Below are 24,727 nucleotides of genomic sequence, written 5' to 3' on the forward strand. Positions count from 1 at the left end.
GGCGGTGCACACACGACCGAAATTTATCAGCGGTATAAATCGAGGCTTTTTTTCCTTCCTCTTGTTCTTCAGCTCCTTCAACCCTCATCCGTCTCTTTCGTGCATACGCGTGACCGCGTGCGTCGATCGCGGAGCCACGATAAAGTGTACTTGTGTGTGTGTGTGTGTGTTATGCATGCTTCGCCGCGGCCTAGCTTCTTGTTTCCGGGGCTAATGAGTTTCTCTTATTTTTCGCCGCTATGTGCTCTAATTTCGGCTTGTACACGAGACTGCAAAGCTGAGGGACGGGAATCGTCTCGCTGTGATGCCCCCAGAGGGACCTTGTCGCTGCGCTCTCGAGTTTCATGGGAATGCCTCTCTGCATACACACATCGATACACACGCACAAACTGCTTTTTTCGCGCGCGTATCTCTTTCCTCGCGAGCCTCTCTTTTTTTGGGAAGTGGGCGTACCTCTTTCCGGTTTTCGAGCCATTGTGCAGCAGCAGCAGCAGCAGAGGGCTCCTACAACTTCGTCTTCTTCTTCTTCTTTCTTCTTCGGGACGTCCTCTCTCGCTGGCGCGTTTCGTCTTTTCAGGGGCTCCTTTTGGCTGCGCTGCCGCTCGCGAAGAATGCACCGCGTGCGTAGCAACGGCGCGCCGGCAGCAGCAGCCTACTCTCTTCTGTCTCTCTCTCTCTCCCTCACCTTCTTCGCGTTCCCCGTGTGTAAACGCAGCGCAGAGAGAGAGAGAGAGAGAGAGACGCGCCGAGAGTTTTACCCTGCGGGCGAACGAGAGAGAGAGAGAGAGAGAGAGAGAGGCGCCGAGCATTGCGGTACTCGCTCTTTCTCTCGTATCTCGTACGCGTGTGTATCCTATCCGCATAGTCTAGCGCGAAAACGCGCGAGGATCCCGAGGAGGCAGACGAGCTACACTGTGTATACAGCTTTTTGTGTTGTTGCTCGCGAGCGCCTCCCTTTGTTGCCGCTCAGCTGACACGTTTCCCGTGTGTATAGCGCACGCTCTAGCGAAGATCGCGCGCTTTAATCAAAAGCCGCACGTCGCGACCCAGTTTCACGGGCTCTACACGGAATAATTCAATTTTTCGGATAAAAAGCGCTGCGGAGTATACAGGTACACAGGAAAATCGCGTGCGTCGAGTTTGGCTGCTGCGTGTGTATTCGGCTATATACTCCGAGACACGCAAGTCTCCCCCCGCCGCGGGCTCTGGACTATTACACGCACGCGGGCTGCGACTGCTGCGATTTACGACGGATCTTCCCCTCCCCCGAAAACGAGCGAGCGTTACCTGGCGACTTCGTTAGTCGGAATCGTAAATTGTTTAATTGTCATCGTCTTCGTTATACAGTACGGCTACACACGCAGGATATCGAAGTCGGCGCACTGCGAAAGTAAAAGTGAATAACACCGCGGCGGCGGCGGCGGCGGCGGCGTTTTGCAAGAGCGTATACGACTGCATATTCTCTCCTTCTCTCTATGCACGTATGTGCGCAGCGGGCTCGAATTTCGAATTAGCTCTCAAGAGTATTACAGAGCCGAGCCGGGCGCAGCAACAATGAGCGAATTCATCCGCGCAGAGCGGCACATTGTCGATTTTCATATATATATATACTCTACCCGCGCATATACAGCTCGAGATTTTTGGCTATACGCGCGCGTTACATTAGGCACTGCGCGAGCCATTGAGATCGCGATATGGCGGCGCGGTGCAGCATAAGAGAGAGAGAGAGAGAGTGAGACAAAGGGACATTTTTTTCTGCCCCTCCTCCCGCGGGATCAAAGGAGCGAGAGAGCTGAGCGTGTGTGTACGCACGCGCTTTCTTTCTTTCTGCTCGCTGCTTCGCTATATAGCAGCTGTGTGTGCGTGCGTGCGCCTCGCGCGACGTCTATGCGATCGAACGGGTTTTCGACGACGACTTGGCTTCGGGGCTTCGCCGCCGCCGCCGCCGCCGCTTATAAGAGCGCGTATACCATATACTCTCTCGCACACCGTGTACATATACCTATACACACGGATTAATTATTTCCTCAGCCGGGGGCCTTCTTCTCTCTCTCTCTCTCTCTCTCTCTCTCTCTGCTTCTTTCTTATTTTGTTCTCGCCGTATACACATCCCGATGTTCCGGCGCGCTCCTCCACTTTCTGCGCAGCATAATCAAGCTCCGTCTCTCTCGGGGAAAAACAATTTACCCAGGCTCGAGCTCGGCAGGTCGTTTTGTTAATTACAATTTACGAGCCAGCAGAGCGCGCGTTTATGCGAAAGCTTCGCGCAGCAACAATTTTCCCGATTAATTCGCCGTGCGCTGCAAAGCTGCCGAGCTGACCCACATCTCTTTCTCTCTCTCTCTCTCTCTCTCTCGAATATAAAAACAAAGCGTGCGCGTTCCGTACAGTCGTGATTTGCGACAATAACTGCCAGCGTCTGTGTGTATACCGAGAGCTGCTGGTGCAGTATTTGCAATACCGATGGACTAGCTCGAGCTGCTCTGTGCAGCGCAAACAAATGCATGCATAATGCCGGGCTTAATTGAATCGAGAAATTTCGCGCTCCGAGAGAGAGAGAGAGGGAGAGAGAGAGACAGACGATAAGCATCGCGTTCCCATAAGGCGCGCTAAAGCGAACGCGCGCGAGCTATGTGCACCGAACGGATAAATGTATATTATCTCCTCGTGTATACGTATATGTACGTGGGATGTACTTTCTCCAGCATCCCGTGCTAATAGTCGGCGTGTGTGTGTGCGGGGATATTTATACGAAGGGAGGCGAGAGAGAATTGCAGACCGCTAGAAAAGAGTGCTGGCGCTTTATCTCGTAACGAGGATCAAAAAGATTCGGGTCGAGGTTAATCTCCATTACCCCGACTACTACTACTGCCGCTGCGCTGCACCTGTGCGATTAATTTCTCTTCCTTTTTCTCGAACCAACGCCGCCGCCGCTCTCTGATGCAGCTCTTGCACCACCCACTCACCTTGGATATATACATGCGCTGTTCTTTTACACACGGAAATCGCTCTCGAGCGACTACTGCAAATCTCTCATGTCGCGATGCTGTTGCCGCCACCGCACACTTTCTCTTCTTTTCCCTCCTGCAATGCACATACACGTATAGCTACGTAAATCCAGTATAGGAGACTCGGGTGTAAAACTCGTGAACGTCCCGCAGTCACGTCTTCCTTTCCTATCCCGATTGTCTCTCTTTCTATACGCGATACAAATATTTATCGGTTTTCGCGAAAACCCGAGAGTTTCTCTTCTCGCGCCAAGCTGCATGTTATGAAACTGTATCCCATACCCCGCGCGATTCCCCGCCTATATATGATACACACGATTTATGTAACACACGGCCGGCGAAAAATGAAAAACAGACCGCCGCCACAGCGCACAATTCATTTGCGTATACACAACGCACTCGCGAAATATGATTCGGTATACGGGCTGCGCTGCGATTTTTCAGCCGCATACGTACAGCGAGACTAGCGCAGACGCGCCCTTTCAAAAGCCCGCGCGATTTTTTCTCAAACACATATATACATATATAACGGCGGCACTCGAATGAATACAAGCGCGCCAGCGCACACTATACGCGGCTATATAATAAATTTCGGCCACTTTCGCGCGCACAAATTTCTGTTTTCATACAGCACATAGCGCAGCGCTGCTGGTTGGCAGCAATCTTGCAGAGTAAACTTTTAAATTCGTTCCAGAGCAGCTTTCCTCTCTTGCGCTCGGCGGCGGCGGCGCAAAAAGCCGATCGATCCGCTTTTTCGGCCCCCGCTCTCTCGCTCTATCTTTCCGCAGCTAGAGCTCTCTCGCGTAATCAAAAATGTTTGCGGACCTCCCGTGTGTGTTTGGGCGTCGAGCGGCGCACGAGGAGCAGCGAATCGCGGTGATTTGCCGTCATCGACAAGTTTCTCTCTCTCTCTCTCTCTCTCTCTCTCTCTGTTTGCGGAGGATCGGGGGACGAGCCGCGGCGATGAAAAAGAGCGTAAGGAGGGGAAAGAAAGCTGCTGCTCTGTCTAGTGAAAGAGAGAAAAGTGCAGGTATAAAAATTGAGGAAAAGGGCTCGCAGAGAGATAGAGATAGGGCTGAGATAAAAGGTAAGGGGCAAGTTGACACAAGCAGCAGCAGCATAAGCGATATAAAGGTGCTGTGTATCCCTCCTTTATCTGGCCGCGCGATCGGCCCGGCAATTCATCAGAGCTGCGACACACTTTGAGAGCTGCTGCGCGGATAAATATTTGAGGCCCGGACAGCTGCTTCTTCTTCTTCTCTGCCGCAGTACGTTATACAGTGCCGTGTATATGATTCGGGCTCTTGCGCTCGGGGCTCGTTAAGCCTCTCTCTCTCTCTCTCTCTCTCTCTCTCTCTCTCTCGGAAATCCACGAAATATACTCGCGCGTCACGGAAGTATTACACGGCACAATGGCGCCGGGTTTATTACGGCAGGTTACCGCGCGAGCGAGCGATTTCCACGGGCCATTTTCTGGTTATACGACCGAATAGTCGTAGAGGGTGGGGGGGGGGGGGGGTCGGAATGATCGGGCTTGTGAATTGCATTCCTAGCCCTCGCCCCGCGCGTGTGTCTATAAGACTCTCGATTTATGTGCGGCTTCTTTTTTTTCGGAAATAAATTTACGGGCCTTTTAGGCCCCGCTGCTTTGTCCCTCGATGTCGCCTTTTATGCCATCTGTATGTACAGAAAAATAAAAATATATAAGGCAGTCGGCTTGAGCCCTCGAGTGCAGCCGGCCGAGAAATGTGCTCTCGTCGGCATCGGTATAGAGTACATCGCCGTACAATTAGGCGCTACTGTTGTTGTTTGCCTATTTTATCTCTCTCTCTCTCTCTCTCTCTCTCTCTCTCTCTCTCTCTCTCGCAACGGCGTAATTTACGGCGCATCTGCAGCGGTATGGGATAATGCCGAGAAGAGAAGAACGTTTCCTTCCTTTTTTTTTCATCGAGCTGACGCACAACAATTATCCAAAGCCCGTCGACCTCGAAACTAGAGGCTCCGTGATACAGGCCGCTGATGTGTAACGCGGTGTGTGTTTCGTGAGCCAGGCTAATGGGAGCAAACGTATCGCTGAGAGGGCAGGTATATGCGCGCTTCTAATGAGTCCGCCGACTAATAAGCCCTCTCTCTCTCTCTCACTCTCTCTCTCTAAACAACTCCCGCTCCGAAATACGCGTGCACACACAGTGCAGGGGAGGGGGGAGAAAACAAGGAGCGCCGCACAATCAACGGGAAGTAAGGGATCTCCACTCGGTCGTCTCGTCGAAGGAGCTCCACTTTTTGCGCTTTTCATTGTACGCGCGCGATAGCTTTTTTCTCGTCAACGCGTCCGGTGTTTTTTTTTTCACAGGCTGAGCTGCGGCAGTATTATCGGAGGAGCAGTCGATCTGGCAAAAAGCTGAGGCGCATCGGCCTAGAACAAACGACGCGAGAGCAACAAGCTGCGGCGGCGGCGGCGCTTTCGAATGTGACTAGACGAATCGGTAGTCGGACTAGTCCGTTTTCCCCATTGTTCGACTCGCCTCTTGCTCTCTATTGTCCCTCGGAAAAATTGAAAGAGCCTCGGATATTCTCCGCGCGCGCGCGAGCTACAGCTGTACTTAGACTAGCGGAGAAGCTGCTGCTCTCTCGGATATAAAAAGAAGACGGAGAGAGAGAGGGAAGGTAAAAGAGTAGCCGAGACGACTGAAGAATCCAAGGAGCAGAGAGTACGAGGGTGCAGCAGCAGCAGCAGCAGCAGCAGCAGCCAAGTGTCTCGCCTTTTCGACAGTTGAAACGTCTACTTACAGCCTCTCTCTGCAGCCGGCAAGTTTTTAAGGATTGAAAGACTAGCTTCTTCTTCTTCTTGCGCGAACTTGGCGTACCAGTATAGTACCCTTTGCCTCTGCTGAAAATTTGCGCCCGTCTGACGCGCGGTATCAGTTGGCAAAGCAGATAAAGAAGCCGTCGTCTCTCACCCCCTAGGGCATTAAAAAAGTATACGCAACTCCGAAGGTGTATGTGTGCAAAAAATTTAATTAAAGCCAATCGTCGGAAATTTTACTTCGCGGGACCTGTGCTAGCTCGCAGACTGCAGGTGCGCTGCAGTATAGCGACGGCGGCAGGAGTAGCAATAAAAATAGATGAACCGAAAATCCAATTTGTTCTTTAGAGCCGCACAATCAGCCGAAGAATGCCGGGGCACTCGAGAGCGCCGGAAATTAAAGAGAAAGTCGGTGAAAAGGTAAATAACGCAACGGCAGCAGCAGCGCGGCGGACAAAGAAAATGAGACGGCGAGCGGAGGAGCGTATAGTAGCGCAGCGTAGTGGCAAATATGGGGGATAGACGTCGGGGAATGAGAGGGATGAGGGGTGTGTGCGTGCAGCAGCACAATATCGAGAGAGAATGAGAGGAGGGATCGCGTCCAGCGCTAAACGCGTTTGGCCCAAATTTCACGGCTCCTGCTCCGCTTCTATCCTCACGTCCGTCCGTCCGTCCGTCCGTCCGTGTGTCTGTGTGAATTTTCCTTCTTTCCGCATCGATCCTCCCTCCAGCTCACACAACGGAATGCGGAGCGAGTACGGCGTAAGTATGCGCGAAAGAATGCAGCCACAACGAGACGAAAAATATCATAAACGCCGCGCAAGAGCGCATATCACAGCGCATAGTTTCGCGACTTTGCAAACAAATAAATTATCTTCCGCTGGCGGAGTCTTTGCCGCGAAAAACGGCCGAAAACTCGACTCGCTACAGCGTCCGCTCTTCCGGGAGAAGTACAGCAGCCGCAGCCGCAGCAGCAGCAGCAGAGCAGCTCTCTTCGAGATCGCGCACATTGGAATTTGTCGGCGTGCAGGGGCGGACGACACGCTGACGCGGAGGAGAGAGGGGGGACATACCGGTTTCCTCTCTCTCGACGTCTCTCTCCCCGCTCCGCGCTCTTCTGTCCGCCGCCGCCGCCGCCGCCGCCGCCGCACACTGACCCATGAAAGCGCTAAGTGGCAGAATGCCATTGTGCGCGACACCTGGTCCCTATACCATGCAAAGACGCGCGGCAGCTACTTTTCTCATAGATCTCGTGTACGAGCGATTGATCCGCATCATTTTCCGACTCTGAGGTCATGCGCAAACTTTCCGAATCGACTCGATTTCATCGCGCTGTATGTAATACACTCGCGCGCACACGCTGGGGCGAGAGAGCGGATGCTTAGAATTCCTGGCCTCGCGCAACGGCGGCGTTTTAAGAATACGCGCCGTAAACCATAAACATCGGATATACGAGAGAGAGAGAGAGAGAGAGAGAGAGAGAGAGAGAGAGAGAGAGAGCGCAAGCGCATAACATTTTCATTGGAAACGTACAGCGCAGCCGCTGCTGCTGCAGCTTCTTTGTCATTATTTTTAACCGTTCGCGGCTATTTTTATGAATTCTCCGCTATACTACTGCGCGAGCGGCGGCCGTTTAATTTACAAGTGTTTCTCCGAACGAATGTTGCACGGCTAAATAAATCAGTCGCATTATTCGGACGTAAAATCTCATCGCGTGTCGGAGAGAGAGAGAGAGTTTAATACTTTCCGAGTATAGCCTACCGCGTTATGCCTGCGCCTCTTCGACGTCGGCGTAATCGTCGCGATGTTTAAGCGTCTCTTGCATATAACGATGCATCGATCGCGGCAGCTATACAAATTCCGGGAATTCAATTTCGCGTCAGCCGCGAGTGTCGAGGAGGGTGGAAAAAAAGGAAGAGGAGCGAAAAAGGAGCGACGACGGAGATCGGATTGAAGGAGAGAATGATAAGGAGAAGGCGCGGCCGCAATTTCGTAAGAGAGACAATGGACGAGAGAGAGATAGAGTATATATAACGGAGAAAGAAGCGCGCGCACGCAATCGTATACGACCCGCAGGCTAATTTGTCGGGGCGAGTTCAAGTGCGCGTAAATCAAACACCGGCGTTGCGATCGTTGCGCGAGATTCTCCAAGCTCGGGCTTAATAAAGTCGAGAGCTGCGGGGATTTCGAAGACACGTACCTCTGGATTAAGTCAATTTAGTTTATAGTTTGTTTAGATTAGGGAAGGCCACCGCCGTTATTTGCATCCGTATATGTCTCCGGCGTGTATAATTGCGCCAGCGCGTGTCTGGGAGCGAGAAAAGGCGCGCGACTCATTAGCATAAGGCGCTCATGAATAGGAGAGGAGAGAGAGAGAGAGAGAGAGAGAGAGAGTCCCTAAAAGCCGCCGCTGATGCTATGCCGTGGAAGGAGGGGAGGCGCGATAACCTGCACACACGATGCGCATTTTACATAGTTTTTTCTCGCCGTTTTGCTTTTGTCCTCGCGCTCGGTTTCTACTAATGAGGCGACCGCACACTGCTCGCCTTTGTTCCTTCCGATTTTTATGCGCTTCGGTTGCGAACGCCTTTTTCCACAGGCCGACGCGTTGCGTTATATTGACTCATCTTTTTCTTCCCTTCTACAGCTCTCTATTGTCTTTCTCTTTCGCGCATAACGACCCGGTCGCGCGTGTGATATCCGCGCGAATTCGTACGTGATATCCGCGCAGCCGCAATAACCGATCTCGTTACACTTATTCTCCGAGCGCAGGCGGAGCCTAAGTGGCCCCAGATAAGCCGGTGCGCATCAGGAACAGCCCGCTCTCTTTCTTCTGCAGCAGCAGCAGCAGCAGCAGCAGCAGAGAGATGAAAGGAAAGAATACGCGCGTCCACTTATCGGCGGCGTAATGTACGCAAGCGGCGCTCTTAAACTATCTAGTATCTATATACTCTCTTCGCTGCACTGGCTGTTCCTTTTATTTCTGCGATGCCTACATTACTGCACACACACACACACACACACACACACATAGAGTCGATATGTCCGCGTTGGGTATTTGTCCGGCGTGTAGTGCGGCGGCAGCGTGATTTTATACGCCCGTTTTCTTTATTCATTTTTGCCGCCTTTCTCGCGAGAGAGAGGCCCGCGCATTTGCATTCTAAATTAACATATAAACATGTTTTATGCGCGTTTCCGAGTGCTCCGCTCGCGCTCGTGATAATTTTACACACACGCGCGCAGGTACGGAGTCTCGAGAGAGAGAGAGAGAGAGGAGGGTCTACACGGCTTGTATGCTATATATACATACGAGCAGTCAAAACTCTCTCGGACGATTTGAATTTCAAAGCCTTCCCCCCTCATTATTCAAATTCGATCCTCCCGCTCTGCTCTGCTCTCTCGGCGCGCGCGTTGTTTCGAGATTCCTGTTAATTATCGAGCTGCTCCTACTAGACGGTATACTGCTGTTTACCATCGATGCTATAACACATATAACGCGGAAGAGACTCAGCGTGCGATGGCACGTCTGATACTCGGAATTTTTCCCTCTAGGCATAGCTCTCGGGAAACTTTGTCCATATACTCCCCCGAAAAGTTTCTCGGAATATCCCCAAGAGTGTAGGAGAGAAATGGAGGGGGGAGAAGCCGCGTATAATTCCCGGGCCATTAATCTCGTTCGAACGGCGCGCGTAAAACGGTTGATTGAGAAATCACCGAAGAGCCTATCGGTCGGCTACATTAGCCTTTGAAGATAGTGCTAAGTGCCCCCGGATATTTCAGTTGATCTTCTCTCCTTATTCTCTCTCTCTCTCTCTCTCTCTCTCTCTCTCTCTCTCTCTCTCTCTCTCTCTCTCTCTCTCTCTCTCTCTGTCTATCGCTTCCTCGTATTCGGGCACCGCACACGCGCGTGACTTCACCTTACGCTTCTCTGCTGCTGCCGCCGCTTCACGTCAGCTGTTTTTTTTTCCTCTTCGCCGGCGTCATTCTCACCGAGTGATGCAGAAAATGTCCCTCTTTATTTCGAAAGCTCATTCCGGCTCACGTCCCGTTTGAAATTTCCAGAGGCACGTCGACTCCCAGCTGCTGCTGTATGCATTTCCCTTGTATCCACAGACGCGCGTGTTTGATATTTGCGCCACCATACCACAGCTCGACTGCCCCTGTATAGTATGCACGTATATCCGATCGAATCGATAATGGATTATACGCTTAATACCTTTTTTTCCGAGCGAGCTTTTAGCGCGCGAGGAAAAATTGCGAAGCGCCGGCAGCTTTCGCGAATTATTTTCCTCGAAAATTCCGGCCCTCTATACACTGCTGCTGCTGCTGCTGCTGCTGCTGTTTGTGCGAGATCCGATTTATGGCTCGCGCGCTCGCAAGTTATTGTTATCGAATGCCGGAGGCTCGGATTACTTCATTCCGCGCCAAACACTTCCTCTCTTTTTTTCGCTGTTCCGCTGCACAAAGCGATCGCTTTTTCGCGAATAAAAAGCGAGAGAGCTGCGCTCTTCGCAATATCAGCGATGAGTTTTATACTCGCGGGCGATGAAGCGGCTGCTGCTGCTTCGGAATATCTGTGTATTTTCCTTTTACAGGCGAATTTTTCCCCCCTTGAAAATCATTTCGTAATCATCTATTAACGAGGGCGCACACTCGTCCCCTCTGTATGTGTGTGTGCGTGTGTGTGTGTGTGTGTCGGCTGCGATCGGCCCTTTTTCCAGCGGCTCTCGCGCGCCGATACTTGTTTGCTATTCAAACATATTAGCATGAAAATTGCTCCCTCTTTTCAGCAGCGGGTTGATTATTTTTTTGATGTTTACATAATGGCCCATTGAGCGCGCCATTCATTTTAAAAGCATACCCTATATTTACACTTTTTTATTTTTCTAATTTCCACGTTTTCCTTTCTGTTGCAGGTGAGTTATCCAGCCACATATTCGCCGACATATCTGCACTAACACACAGCCCGATACAGCGCGCGTGCGCGTTGGGTAAGTTCCACGCGAAAGCTCCTTAAAACTTGTTCCGCAGCAACAGCGGCAGTAAAAATGGTAATGAGGGAGAGAGCTAGGGCGACCGGTGATTTTGACAATTAGGAAGGTTCAGCTGCAAAATCAGCGAGTCCAGTTGCCCGCGCTGCAAGCGAGAGAGAGTTTCACGCCTCGTTCGCAGCGCCTCTATACACTATTGCTCTCTCGTTCGGAAGTTTGCCATATAAATAAACAAACAGGCAAACAAAGCTCGTTATGTACGGCGTATTTGCATGATTCCGAACGAGAACGGGTGCTCTGCAGCAGCAGCGCTAGTTCACCGCTAAGAAATAGGGGCGCGAGGCTGCATCCGAGTGCGTAATGCGCTTAACTTACCAGGGTAAATACGCATTAGCGCAGCCGCGTCGCTGCAGTTTTCGCATCGTGTAGTTTCCGGCGCGCAAGTATTAAATTCACTTAAATTTCAAGGCAGTATATAGTAGCGACGACGAGCGAACACACAGAGCCAATATTTGATGGACGCGTTTATGCGCGAGCTCTGGCCAAATTAATCGCGTGCGCCCGTTCTATAACGATCGACGCTGATATCGCGCGCCGGGGACAATTTTTTACTCGCTTTTTATATACTGCATAACGACGCCAGCTCGAAAGATCCCCGCGGAGAGATATGCGTTTTTCGTGCAGCAGCCGCGCCGACGGCTATAAAAATAATCGGCGCGTTCGGCTCGGCTTGGAATAATAAACGTCGTCGCGCGGTCTCTCGCTGTGTATGTTTGTGCAGTAATCTTCATTAGCGAGCAGCGCAGCGCCGGATCCGAGTTTGATATAAAATTTCGCGTTTGGAATCTCTCCCGTGCATCGCGTCGGGGGATTTGACGGGGGAAGCTCGAATAAAAATAAATTAAAGAGAGCTGACTCCGCGACGAGACGTCTCTCTCTCTCTCTCTCTCTCTCTCTCTCGGGTTTGTTTTCACGCGCGGGAGGAAGATTAAAGAGCCGAGGCGCGCGCGACACATCGAAAATAAACAGAGAGGGAGGGCGTGAGCTCGCGGGAAAATTCGAGAGAGTAGAAGTTTCTTGCAGTGCGTGTTCGCCCGAAATTAATTAGTCCCTGCGAGGGAGAGCGAGTATTAAAGAAGGAATGCGCGGCGCGACGGGACACGTGTAAAAAGCGAGATTTTATAGCTGCAGGATTGACGGCGTCGCTAATGAGCCTCGGCGGTATGGTGTATATTATTATATACAATACGATAATGGAAACGAAGAATCGACGGAGAGAGCTGCTAATGAACTTTCGGTCGACGATGTTCCTACCCTCTCGTATACACGCTCTGTATATATACAACACGCAGATAGCGATCGAGGACCACCTGCCATCATTGCACGAGTCGCAGCAGAAGAGACGTGGCAACATTGTGACAGATAGGATCGATCTCGCGCTCGCGCGCGTTTTCGGAAATAATATCGCGAACCGGTCTCTCTCAGCCCTCTCATTTTTCACAAAGTGCAGCAGTGTGAGTACGTATTACACAGAGCTCTTCGCGCTCACTCTGTATGTGACGACTCAATCGCTTATCCCATAGGCCGCGCGGTGTACACGATATACGTAACGCGGCGACAGGTTCTTTTGAGCTGCAGCTACTGGAGCGAGCGGATTTCTCCTCTCTATGCACCGGAGCACGATCCGTCGTGCTGCAGCCGAGGAAAGCGATAGTTTCGGCTCTCGACGATTTGCATGCTCCGTCTGTTTGTCGCGCAAGGGAAGTAAAGAGCCTCGCGGCGTGCTGCTCTCTTTCTCTCTCTGAAAGGTCCGATTTGTCATAGTTTTCCCCGGCTGCGCTCTTGTATATACGTACGTCCGCGAGATATTACAACTTTTCGCACTCTCTGCAGAGAGAGAGAGAGAGAGAGAGAGAGAGAGAGAGAGAGAGAGAGAGAGAGAGAGAGAGAGCGAGAGATGGGAACCCATCGATAACTCTCGAGCGAGAGAGCTGAGCTTTCATAACTTTACCCTCCGATATTTAAATTTCAGACTGCAGAAACACAACGCTTACGTAACCGAGAGCGAGTCGCTCTCCCTGCAGTATTATACACACACACACACACACACCCACACGTAAACGTCTCTGTGTTGAGCATTATACGAGCCATGAATTTTTAGCAAACCCTAGGCATTGTTGTTGCGATGCGCCGCCGCGGCTAGAAAGCACGCTCTCCTTTGACTTTTATATATATACACGTACACATGGCGTGTGCGCGGTATTAAATTTTCCGCGCGGCAGTACTTTTTCACCGCGAATTCAAATGCAGCCCGAGAGAGAGAGAGAGAGAGAGAGAGAGAGAGAGAGAGAGAGAGAGAGAGCGGGTTCGAGGGAACACACTTTTTTTCATCGCTACTGCTGCGGCAGTGAGAGTCGTCGGTGTAGGAGAAAAAAGCCGCTTCTCCCGGCGGTGCATATACAGGTGAATGATTTTCCGGAAATTCGAGGGCGACTCTGGATAATTAAGCCCATTAGGGAGTATCGCAGCGCTGCTGCTGCTGCTGCATCTGTCGAGGTGTTTCGTTGAAGAATAAGGGGCGGCTTTTTATTTGCCCTTCCTTAATTGAAAATTCGGCGGAGCTCTCCTGCAGCTCTCACTCCTGCGGGGCACAATTAATTATCGCGCCTCATTGTCGCGCAGCGCTGCTCTCTCTCTCTTCTTTCTTTTCTGCCTATTAAAAGCAGCTCGCTCAAACGCGGATAATTTTTCGCAGAGAAACTGCGGAGAAGGAGAGCAGAAAGCACGAAAAAAGAGGCCCTCCGGGATTATCGAAAACCATTCCGCAGCGGCCTTCTCTCTCTTTCAGTATTATAAGTATAAGAGAGAGAGAGAGAGAGAGATACTGCACCTGCTTCTCCCCTTTCGCAAAAACACACGCATCCAATTATTTTTCACGCCGAGACGCCGCCGCCGTATCAATTTGTCGCGAGATCCCGCTCTCTCTCTCTCTCTCTCTCTCTCTCTCTCTCTCTCTCTCTCTCTCTCGGTCTCGAGAGAGATGACTCGGCTTTCAACTTTGCGACCCTGAACTTTAAATCGCGGAGGTATTATTCATTTTTCCGACTTTTTCCCCGATTTCCTCGTCTCGGAACTTTCGCGAAATTGAAAGTTCGTTTGCGCGCGCGCGATAAGAAGTTCTCGCTTTTATATAAGATAGTCGCGCAGCTCTCTTTCATGGCGTCGTTTTAATTTATCGCGCGCACGCACAATCGGGCGAAAGCTAGATATACTCTCTGCTCTCTCTCTCTCTCTCTGTGCTTTTTTTTACCCCGACGGCAATAAGTCGCCAAACGACGTCTACACAGCGAGTAACTGCCGATACGGAGGATACTTTCCGCGAGACGAGAAACAGTCCTGTGTGTGCTTTTCTTCGGACGATATTGAGCGATAAATTGTTTGCTTTGCTTTCGCGCCCCCTACGCGTGGGTATGTGTATATGTGCCCGGCGCTTTATTGCCGAACGCTTCCAAACACACGCGGCCGCGGCGCTGCATTTTAACGCCGTCGAGCTCATATTTTCGTCTCTCTCGCGCTCGCTATATAGCTACGACGGCCGTCTTGCCGAAATTCTGGCCTTTTTTTGTAAACTGCTCCCAAGCACGCCTCTGCATCGAGCATTTTTCGTGAAGAAACGTGAATTACGGCCTCGTAACTTTTAACTCTGTCATAAAACCTCGGGTTTTATTCCTCGATTTTTGTTTCCCCCGAAACGCCTTGCACACACACACACACACACACGCGCGCGCGCGGACGAAACGCGAGGAGCTGGTTTATAAGGAGAAAGCGTAGGTATATGTGAAGCCAGTCTCCTCTTTTTTCAACTTTATAATAGATTCCGATAAATTACAAGCGTGCGACTGCTGCTATTTTTCACAAAAGCGAGCGCGGGCTCTTTTACGATTTCCAAAAAACAACGCGTACAAATGGCGCTTAATCCCGCGACGACTGCACTACTATCCTATGTATTTACGTACATGTATACTCGGCGTAACTGCGCATGTATAACAGGGAACAAAAATTAGCAACAAACTCTCGGCGCGCGTTTTACAGTAAGCGCGCAAATTACAGGCGCGGCGCGGCGGCTTACAAGCGGCGGTACGACTGTCCTATAAAGCAGCGGCTTCGCTTCTCTATACTGCGACCGCAAACGCAGCGGCAGCAGCAGCAGCAGCAGCGGTCTAGCTCGAACGTGTTTATTGCCGAAGGTATCTCTCTCAGCACTGCACTGCAGTAGGAACTAATTGAGCCTCGCCTGAACTAATTGAGCTGGGCTGAGAATCCGCGAGTCTTTTAATTACTGCTCGCCTCATGCGAATATCTGGTATATACAAGAGACTCGATGTATTTAAAGCTCGAATCATAACTGCAGTCGCCCGGTAATTGCTGTGACATGCTGCTGAGAGAATATGGAAGAAGCCAAGCGTGCTCCCCCCTCACAATTCTCCTCGGAATAGCCGAATCGTCAAGTACACACACACACACACACAGAGCTTGGCAATTGCTTTTCAGGAAAAACTCCCCCGCGCCGCGGAGCGTGAAGCGTTTTTTGTGGCGCGGCGTGCAACGACGTGATTTCGTTCGGAGAGCATAGTCGACACGCCTCGATCATCATCGGCGCCGCGTCGCCTGTGTCTGCAGCCCCCCCCCCCCTTATCTTCCTCTGCGCTCTCCTCGAGTCTTTTCAGTCGCCGCGTCTCTCTATTACCTACCTGACGTTCGCTCTGACGAATTAGGAAAGACGAGAGCTCTGGGGGGACGCGTAGAAGCGCGTAGGTATACCTGTCGCTGGCTCAAAGGGTAAAAAGGAAAGTGAAACTCGTCGTCGCTGTGCATATACCTGTGTCACGCGCGGCAGATGAAAGATAATGAAGAGAAGAGAGAACGCACTTTCTCACGCGCGATTGGCCGATCGATTATACGCGTGCGTGGCGGATTTTGCAACACGACTGCACACACTATAGCTGCGACGTGTGTTGCAAGAGGACGTTTTTCTCGCTCGCAGCTCGTCATCGCAGGCGCGCGAGATTTTTCACCGACGCTGAGAGAGACATATCCTTCGCGGTTTTATCGCGATGATATTCCTATTGTTCGCGCGCACGGCCTCTTGACTCGCTTAATTGTATGCAGATTCCATACGACTCGCGAGCACAACACCGCCGCGCGGTCTCATTAGAGCCGAAGGATCGCTTCGCGCTGAAAAATCGATAAATTACTTCTCGGATGACGCTCGCTTTCTATGCAGCCGTACGTAACCTATAAAAGTTTATGCCCATACGCGCAATGCAATCGAGAAATTATTATACCCGCAGCGCTTTTACATACACTTCGCTACTCGCGACGCACACGATGCCGCCGACGATCAAAAGGTACGTCTCTTAATCGGCCGCGACGCTAATTAGCTGCGCGCGCAGTTATTGAAAATTGTTTTCCATTACATGCCCCGAAGAGAGAGAGAGAAATAATCAAGTTATGTCATCATCGAACGCTAATTAAATAACGCGCCAGTGGAATCGAGCAGCTGCTTGTACATCGGCGGCGAAAATATTGGCAGGATATTTGCGGAAACATTCGGCGGTGAAACCGATATGCGCCTGCAATTCTCCGGACATTTGCGTGGGAATTAAGCGCTCTCTCGCTCATACTCGTCGATTAAAAATACGAGGAGAGAATTTCTCTCTCTCCGCTCGCGAGAGAAACTGTATACGCCGAAAGCCCTCGCTATATATGGCTCTTTTATTTCGCCGCGCGCGGGACTGGCAACTAAATCCTATTAAATTCTGTCGGCAGCTTTCGCGCTTAGGATTATACGCGGGGGATTGCAGATTTTTCGAATAAAAAAATAGAGAGAGAGAGAGAGAGAGAGAGAGAGAGAGAGGCTCAAAATACAGCGTTGAAAAATAAAACGGCGAGACGGGAGAGACATCTGTGCGGTGAGGACAAACAGAGGTAAATTTTGTGTAAACAATTTCGACGAAACGACGCGCGCGTATTTGCATGTCGGCTATCGCTGCGAAAGATTTCACACCGTACGTTTAAATAATGAATCGTCCTATTCAGGAGCGAGAGATGGACGCGTACTACGATTTTTCTTCTTTCTCGAGTTCTCGATACGACACGCGAGGGGGCGGGCCATATTGGCGAAAAAATATGAATATTTAGAAGAGTTCTCGACTTTCCGTTTTTATTGCTCCGTCGGCGGCGGCGGCGGCGCTGTTTAGCGTTTAATTTCGGATTTCCCGAGGCCGCGCGGAGAGAGATTATATTTTTGGGGGGCATATCGCACACGCGCGGATAAAGTCGCGCGAGATTTCGTTTTTCGATTGCTTTTTCCCTCCGACGTTCGACTGCATGTGGCTTTAACCAGCCGCAAGCTTGATTTAGATGTGCAGACGTACATTACAGAGCGAAAAAGGGCGAGAAAATGCCAGCAGCGAGTGGATAACGATGTACACGACGGCGATAAAACAAAGACTGCACCTGCACCGAGCGGTTGACAAAAAGCGCGCTAGATATATCGATCACGCAATTATCGGAAAGAGAGAGGCAAAAAATTTTAATTACTCCGCCGCGCGACCTCTTGACAATATCATCGAGACTGCTGCACCCACTGCTCCCTCCCGTCTCCTCTCGATCGGAGCTAATAAACCTCGACGCAGGCTCGCGCGGATAAATCGTCGATCGGCGAAACGCTATAATAAAAGTCGGCGGGAAAATGTTATTTCTCTCTCTAGACTCATTCGCTCTCTTGGCAAGCAGCGCGGCGCGCCAAATTTGCCGGTTCTTTTTCCATTTTCTCTTTAACGATATATACCCTATATCTGCACCCTGGCACGCCGAAATATCGGCTTTTTCGCTCCGCCGCGTAATTAGCAGCTCTCTATTGCAGACATCGATCATAATTTGTCCTCGTTGACTTATCGCGTTTCGTCCCCGAAAATGACGCAAGCGCAGAGAGCAAACATAAGCGTTGATTAATAGTTGGAGTAGCAGAAAAAAAATGACTTTGCAGTGTGTATAAGCCGGAGATAGCGCGGGAGCACGTGCGCGGTGATTAGGTCTAATCTTATCGCGACTTTGGCGAAAGAAGTTCGTAGTGTACAGCGAAGAAAAAGAAGTAATCCTCGCGGGACGTGAGAAATAAATGGAAACGGAAAAAGCGAGCATGTGTGTGTGTGTGTGTGTGTATAAGCTCTCGACGCGTGTCGCCGTCGATGATCTCGATCCGGGAATGAAGAGGGCGGCGGCAAAGGGTCGTCGCGCGTGTGGAAGCCTGTCAATCTTCATTAGGCCGCCTCTCTCGGAGAGAAGAAGCAGAAGAAGAAAGCCTCGAGACGTGTGTGTTACAGGATGGGGGAAGGAGTGAGAGTTAAAAGCTCGCTCCGAGTGTGTCAGAAGCTCTCTCTCTCTCTCTCTCTCTCTCTCTCTCATCCGAGGCGGCACTGATGCACTCGCGTGGGCCGGCTTGTAATAGGCAATATCCTGGAAAGCGATCGAGCCGTATGGCGTTGTTGTTGTCGAGTGTGCTGTGCGGCGGAGAGCTCGATCTGTTTTGACACTCCAGAGCCGACTGCAGAGACACTCGAGAGAGAGAGAGAGAGAGAGCTTGAACTCTCGAGGCCTCTTTAAGCGCGCGGCGACCCCCGAGATTGACGCGTCCGATTCGACAAATATGAAGATTGATTTACCTCGATCTGCCTGATTATTGGAGGGCAAGATGCGCGTTATCCTTTTTTGGGTACGTAGCGTTATGTCTCCCACAGTTCATAAATTTCCCGCACGTACCAAGTGTATCATCATCATAATCGCTCCGTAATAAAGAGAGAGATTGATTTAGAATTGTTTTCCCTCGGCGGCGATGATCTCCCAAAATCGTTTCGGAACTCTCTCTCTCTCTCTCTCTCTCTCTCTCTCTCTCTCTCTCTCAGTCCCCGGCAATTAAAGTCTAAATAAAGACGCGCATAACTCGCCGAAACGTCTGTTTGAAAACGCATATTCCGGCCTCGTTATATCGACTATCCAGGCGCATAGACGAGAGCCGACGCGAAGAGGAAAAATAAGTTTGTTGTTTTTAGTTTCGAAAGGGCGTCGATCCGCGGGAAAAGGAGCTCCGGAGGGGAATCCATGTGTGTGTGTGTGTTTGTATAGTCGGAGTCGAATGATATACGTCGGCTAATTAATTACCGAGGGGGGATAGACGTCGTCGACGAGGCGGCGGCAAATCATTCGTTACGGAAATAAACGCGAGAGAAAAATGTCGGGAAAGCTTGCGCTCGCGGGACCAGAAATAAAGGCCAATAATTTCTCGCGCCCCCGATCGGCTCTTCAACACTTCCGCGCGAGGAAAAAAGAAACCGAGCTGTGTAGCCCTTTACGCGCGCGCTCTCGTCCATTAAGAATCCATTAAGACTTTTGAAAAGTCGTAAAACTAAATATAAACACGTGGGAGTAGCTAGCTCGTGTGCGCGGCTGCAGCAGCGGGTATCGTAAGGCTAATGAAAAGCTACTGCACAAAGCCGTCGTCGCTGCGGGCTGTGGTTCTCTCTCGACTTCGAAACTCAGCTCCTGAGCGCGCGATATTGTTGTATTGTTTAAAATGAGGCCATAGATATTGCGACTATACATGTATACAGTAGACTCTGCGCGTCGACGATTTTCCGCGTGGCTTGGAGCGCCCGCGAGCGGGATTATTATAGCCCGACAAAGGGATGCTCGTTAAGGACGATTCACATTTGCCAATTTAACTCGCAGCTCGCGCGCGTATAATGTTGTGCGCAGTAGGTCATCCGGCAATTCGGGGGCTTTGCAGCAGCCATGTGTGCACCGAATATTCCGATGCTACTATTCTCTCTCTCTCTCTCAGCTGCTATTAGGTTATATACTTTGAGCCGTCATCAGCGACTGCTGCAGCATTTTGCGCCGCATTATCGCGATGGAAACTATCGGAAAACTGGACTCGAGAGAGAGAGAGAGAGAGAGAGAGAGAGAGAGAGAGAGAGAGAGTCTTGTTATTTTAGCGCGTAATTGCGGAAAACAAGCGTGTAATCAGTCGGAGGAATTCCTCGTCGAAGGTGTATATGCGGAAAGCGAGAGTAGTTTCGGCGTCTCAGCTCTGAATCAACACGTGTGCGCACCGTCCTCGACGTCCTTAACATTCCAGAGAAAAGTTGGAGAGAGCCGCTCTCGGCGGCGCGTGCTGCAAGGTCACACGCGCTGCACGTATGTCGAGAGCTGGCTCGCGCGCGCGCGGGTGAGAGAAAAAGTGCGCGGCGCAAACGAGGCATCGGGTCAGCAGCAGCAGCAGCAGCAGCAGCATGCACGAGAGGCTTTTGATCATTGCAATCGCAATCCCGGCGCTGCTGCCGTGCACGTTAATGACTATTATTCCGAGGGAGTAGAGAAAGAGAGGAAGTGGTGTGTACGGCAGAGCGGCGGGGGAGCAAAAAACGAGTTGCGGCTGCTCAAATAATGCGCGGGGATATAATAAGCCGCCGCGGACAATTCAAGACGCACACACAAAAGCCGCGAGCGAGTAGCTGCCAATTTTCCCCCCTTGTGTGTGTGTGTGTGTGTGTGTGTGCTGCGCAGCTTTCTCTTTCGCTCCTTCTTCCTCTTCTTCTTTGGGGCAGGTGAGCGCGTGTATAGCCCCGAAACGCGTGTAATAATAATACAGCGCAAGTAGTAGTGCATAAAGGGGTCGGATATATAAGAGCGTGTGCTGTACGCATGAAATCGATTTGGCGCATTGTTGCTTCGCTTCTTCGCGGAAAAGAGTCAACGAGCGAGTTCCCCTACACACACACATACACAGGCACACGCATCAATTAGCCCCGTGTATTAACGAGCCCGACTCGTATCCCACAGCGATGTCAAAAAGATGTCCTTCTCTTCTCGGTACGACAATGACTCGCCGCACTCGTTTATATACCCTCTGCAATCTCGGCCTTATTCTCTCTTAAGTAGAGTTGAAAATTTATTATTTGCAAACAAGCTGCGCCGGGGGCTCGCGTAGGTTACATTGTATGAAAGTCAATTTCCGAGTCACGCAGAGCGCGCGCGATGCACATTGGCTCGAACGAAGTAGCTCTCGCTGATACAAAGCGGGAGTATAGCGCTTAGGAGGAGATAAAAACAGTAGCAGCCGGCAAATGATGCAGCCGAGAGAGAGAGAGAGAGAGAGAGAGGAGAAAGGGCACAAAAGCCGGAGAAAAAAGGATATATAGGGGGGGGGGGAGGTCAGGTCTAATGAACGGTTACTCGGTAATGGGGTGATTCCCGGCCCCCATTGAAGGGCTGCGGAAACCCCATGCTGTCTTCGCTTCCTCTGGGACGCACTTTATGCGCGCGTATGTAGCGGCCGCCGCCGCGAGATGGTTCAGAAAAACACAGCAGTCGTCGGCGGTGCAGTACATAGCACAGAGAGAGAGAGAGAGAGAGAGAGAAATCAGCTCCCAAGGGAGACGTTATGGACCGCGACGCGCTGGGAGCGTCCATATGTCGCGGCGGCCGATATGCTGCGCGTGCGGATTAACAAGCGTGAGCTAGTGCTACTTATGATGCGCGCGCTCTCGCGCTTTTTATTAATCCTTCGGGGCCAGCGAGTCGTCGCAGTAGCTTCTCTCGTGTACATGATCTGTGTACGTATACTTATTACATTTGAGCCGGGCGTCTTGCGAAGAGAGAGAGAGAGAGAGAGAGAGAGAGGGAGGAAGGCGCGAATGAATTTTTCCCAGCGGCATATCCCGAAAAAGTATATAGCTACGCTGTCTCATTGAGATATGGCCTAAAGCTCCCTTTTTACCCGGCTTTTTTTCTCCCTCTCTCCCGAGGACGTTGACGCAGCTCCGGCTGTTGATTCATCGCCTCGGGAGAGAAAGCTCCAAACTTTTCTTCTTCTCTCTGCTTATCTCGTTCACTCAGGGTGTATAGCTCCTTCCTCCGCCTTCAACAACTGCTGCGAAAATTCGAGCTCTGCGCCTTACACGCCGAAACAAAGAAATAAACTCAAACACGCGCGCGAGCGGATATTCGCAAGACTAACAGCCTCTCCTCCTCTTTTTGTTGCAGGTGAGCATCTACTCCGTAATGGAACTACTACTACAACTACTACTGCGCGAGGAGTAAAGTCGAAAGATACATTCCTCGGGCGTAAGTATGCGCGTACATAAGATACTGTATATATGTAACCGAGCTGGAAGCTGCAGCCGAAAGAAAGTCAAAGTAGCAATAACGCCGTTTGTTTATTCCGAAAGTTTCGGCCCGGAGTGCGAGGAAGAAGCGGAAAGAAAAAAAATCAACAGTCCGGCCGGGGCGATACTTTCCCCTGAATAAAGCTAATCGCTTAATGCGCCTATATCTACGGCGGAAAGACAAAGTTGGCGCGCAAGATTAATTCGGAGTAGAGAGAGAGAGAGCGGGCTGGCCGGCTATTGAATGAGATATTTATGGTAATGCAGGCATTCCGCAGCGTTAGTTTTGATAAAGTCGGAAGGAAAGAAGTGGCTCTCCGATGCTCTCTTACGCCCGCGCGCGCGCGTGTATATATATATATATATATATAAGTACGAGGCTAAGCCGGAAACGTTCGCGAGCATCGTACGAAGCTTTTGTCCTCTTTTCAGGATAGTCCGCGTTTCTGCAAGAAGAGAGCAGAGGATTTCCCAAGGCTGCTGCTGCCTCCGTACGTATACAGCACGGGGCGGGCAAAAATTTATTGTGCGAGATCCGCCGGCGGCAGCAGTAGCTCCGAATATACATCTATAAATCGTAGGCGTGTACGTTTTTGCGCGAAGAACGCCCTGCGTTATATAACGTGACCTTTCTCTCTGCCTTTTGTACATCTTCCGTTGCCGCGCGCGGGAGAAAAAAAAATAGAGAATCCTGTGTGTGTAGAGGTTTTTCGTAAACATTAGGCGATGATCTTGAGTCACGTTGATGGGGCGTGACGAGGGTATACCATGCGCTCTCTCGTCCTTCCTCTGCATAACAAGCTGCGCCGCGAGAGGGATGATGCCGACCTGCCCCCATTACGAGCGCGTTTTTTTCCTTATATATGCGTATGTTGACGGCTCCTTTCTTTTCGTCGCTCGTCGATCTGTATATAGATCAGCCCCGATTATTCACGAGAGTATACACTGCGCGATCTCGTACGTAACGAATTTATGGAACGCGCGAGTTTGCCGCTGCTGCTGCAGCGACTATTGAAAATCAAAGTTTAAAGAAACGCGCTCGGAAAAAAGAGCGCGGTCTGGCCGTTCGGCCATGAAATATGAAGGCGAGGCAGTCTGGGATGAATCTTCGTCGTCGTCGTCGTCGATATATATATATATAATATATAAAAACGATCTCTATCCCTCGATGGATTTTCTTTTATTCAAGATCCGCGCGCTTGCGCGAGTGAGCCATTTTTGGAGAGCATCGGCTACAGCAGAGTGCACTTTTTGCCCTCATCAAACTTTATCGCCGCTACACGAAGAGAGAGAGAAACTCTCGAAGAAACGAGCTGCCGCTGTATAAAAAGTTACGAGGCTGCGCAGCCCATAGAGATAGAAAGAAAAAGGTGTACACGCAGCGTCGTAATTTCGAGAGAGAGTGAGAGAGAGAGAGAGAGAGAGAGAGAGATACAGGAAAACGCGCTTGTAATAAGCGCGCGGTGAGTTATTACAGGCCGAATGGAGTGTGCAGTGCAGTAAGGCGATGCGGCGTATATGCATCAGTGTCTGCAGCGCTCGAGGGCGCGAACGACGAGGAGCTTATCGTCGAGATTAGAGACGTATAAATTACGTCGAGTGCGCGCGCCTGGCCGCTCTCTTCTTCCTTCTCTTCTATATGCTTCTTCTGCCCGCGCGCACGGGGGGGGGGATCCGTATGCTGCAGGGGAGTCGCGCGTTCTTAAAGCGGCCCGGCTGAGAGAGAGAGAGAGAGAGAGAGTATAGAGACGCGCGAGCGGCTAATGGGAATACTATGATTTCGGGACGCGTGACGCGTGAGGGAACAATGCGCTCGGGAATGCGGCGCACGGATTTTTCCAGCTCCTGCGGGAAAGCACTTACGCTGCGAGCTGAGTTGTATCGACCGGCGCTTTTTCCTCCCGCCAGCAGAGAGCGGCTTGGAAAAACTTATGTTCATACGTTGCATTGATAGTCTGTGAAATCGCTACATTTTTCTTGGCAGCTCACTGACTTTTATATACTCGCCGGCTTATTTCGATCGCTTTCCAGTGTGTGCGCTGCAGTGCAGCAGTCGGCTCTCTCTCACGTAATACCGCTGCAGTATCCTTTCTCGATCTCCCGCGACGTGATTCGCTCCCGGGGAGCCGGAGCCAATTGCGGGATATAAAACACCGGGGCTCTAGTATACTTGGATTGGGAAATGGCTCGTCGAGCTAAGTATTAATCGTCGATCTCCTCCTTCCTCGTTATACAGGCAGCTCATCGCGATTTGTCGCGTGCGTCGCTCTCGCAGCAGATTAATGAGCGACTATTTTTAAGCAGCTTCGAGGGGTTTATACGGCGGCGTCGCGTGACTGATCGCGGATACAATGCGAGGGAGGCAACCGCGCCACTGGATGGGCTGACCATTAGCTTATCAGCCGGTGCCGTCTGCCGCGACATCGGCGCTTAAAACCCGATAAGAGTCGTATCCCCTTCTACACCCCTCTCTCTCTCTCTCTCTCTCTCTCTCTCTACGCATAGAACACAGCGTATATAGAGCCTCAAGAGAGAAAGAAAAACGAGGCCAGTAGCGGCGCTTGTCTGTGCGAATCGCGTGCGCCTTCCGGAAGATAGATGAAGTCCTCGCCAGCGCCGTTCCATCACTTCCCTTCCTGCTTCGCCGGGGCGTCGTTTAGATAGAGTTGAGAGTCGCGGTGGCGTGAGCCCGAG

The 24,727-nt window shown here is 51.1% G+C and overlaps 1 protein-coding gene across 16 annotated transcripts in view; it reads left to right on the plus strand.

The window, feature by feature from the left end:
• The window catches only part of LOC100122986 (ephrin type-B receptor 1-B), a 104,670-nt gene that overhangs the window by 9,361 nt on the left and 70,582 nt on the right, over positions 1 to 24,727 (plus strand). Inside the window, exons 2-3 of one of the 16 annotated variants that reach the window (XM_031922518.1) lie at positions 10,731 to 10,805; positions 21,912 to 21,992. The exons of 14 other annotated variants lie outside the window; for them this stretch is intronic. The gene's annotated coding sequence lies outside the window, so the exon portion shown is untranslated. The remainder of the gene's footprint in view (positions 1 to 10,730; positions 10,806 to 21,911; positions 21,993 to 24,727) is intronic. One more of the 16 variants, XM_016983041.2, reaches the window with a different exon arrangement.

The sequence above is a fragment of the Nasonia vitripennis genome, chromosome 2 (genome assembly GCF_009193385.2).
Source record: "Nasonia vitripennis strain AsymCx chromosome 2, Nvit_psr_1.1, whole genome shotgun sequence".
NCBI lineage: Eukaryota > Metazoa > Arthropoda > Insecta > Hymenoptera > Pteromalidae > Nasonia > Nasonia vitripennis.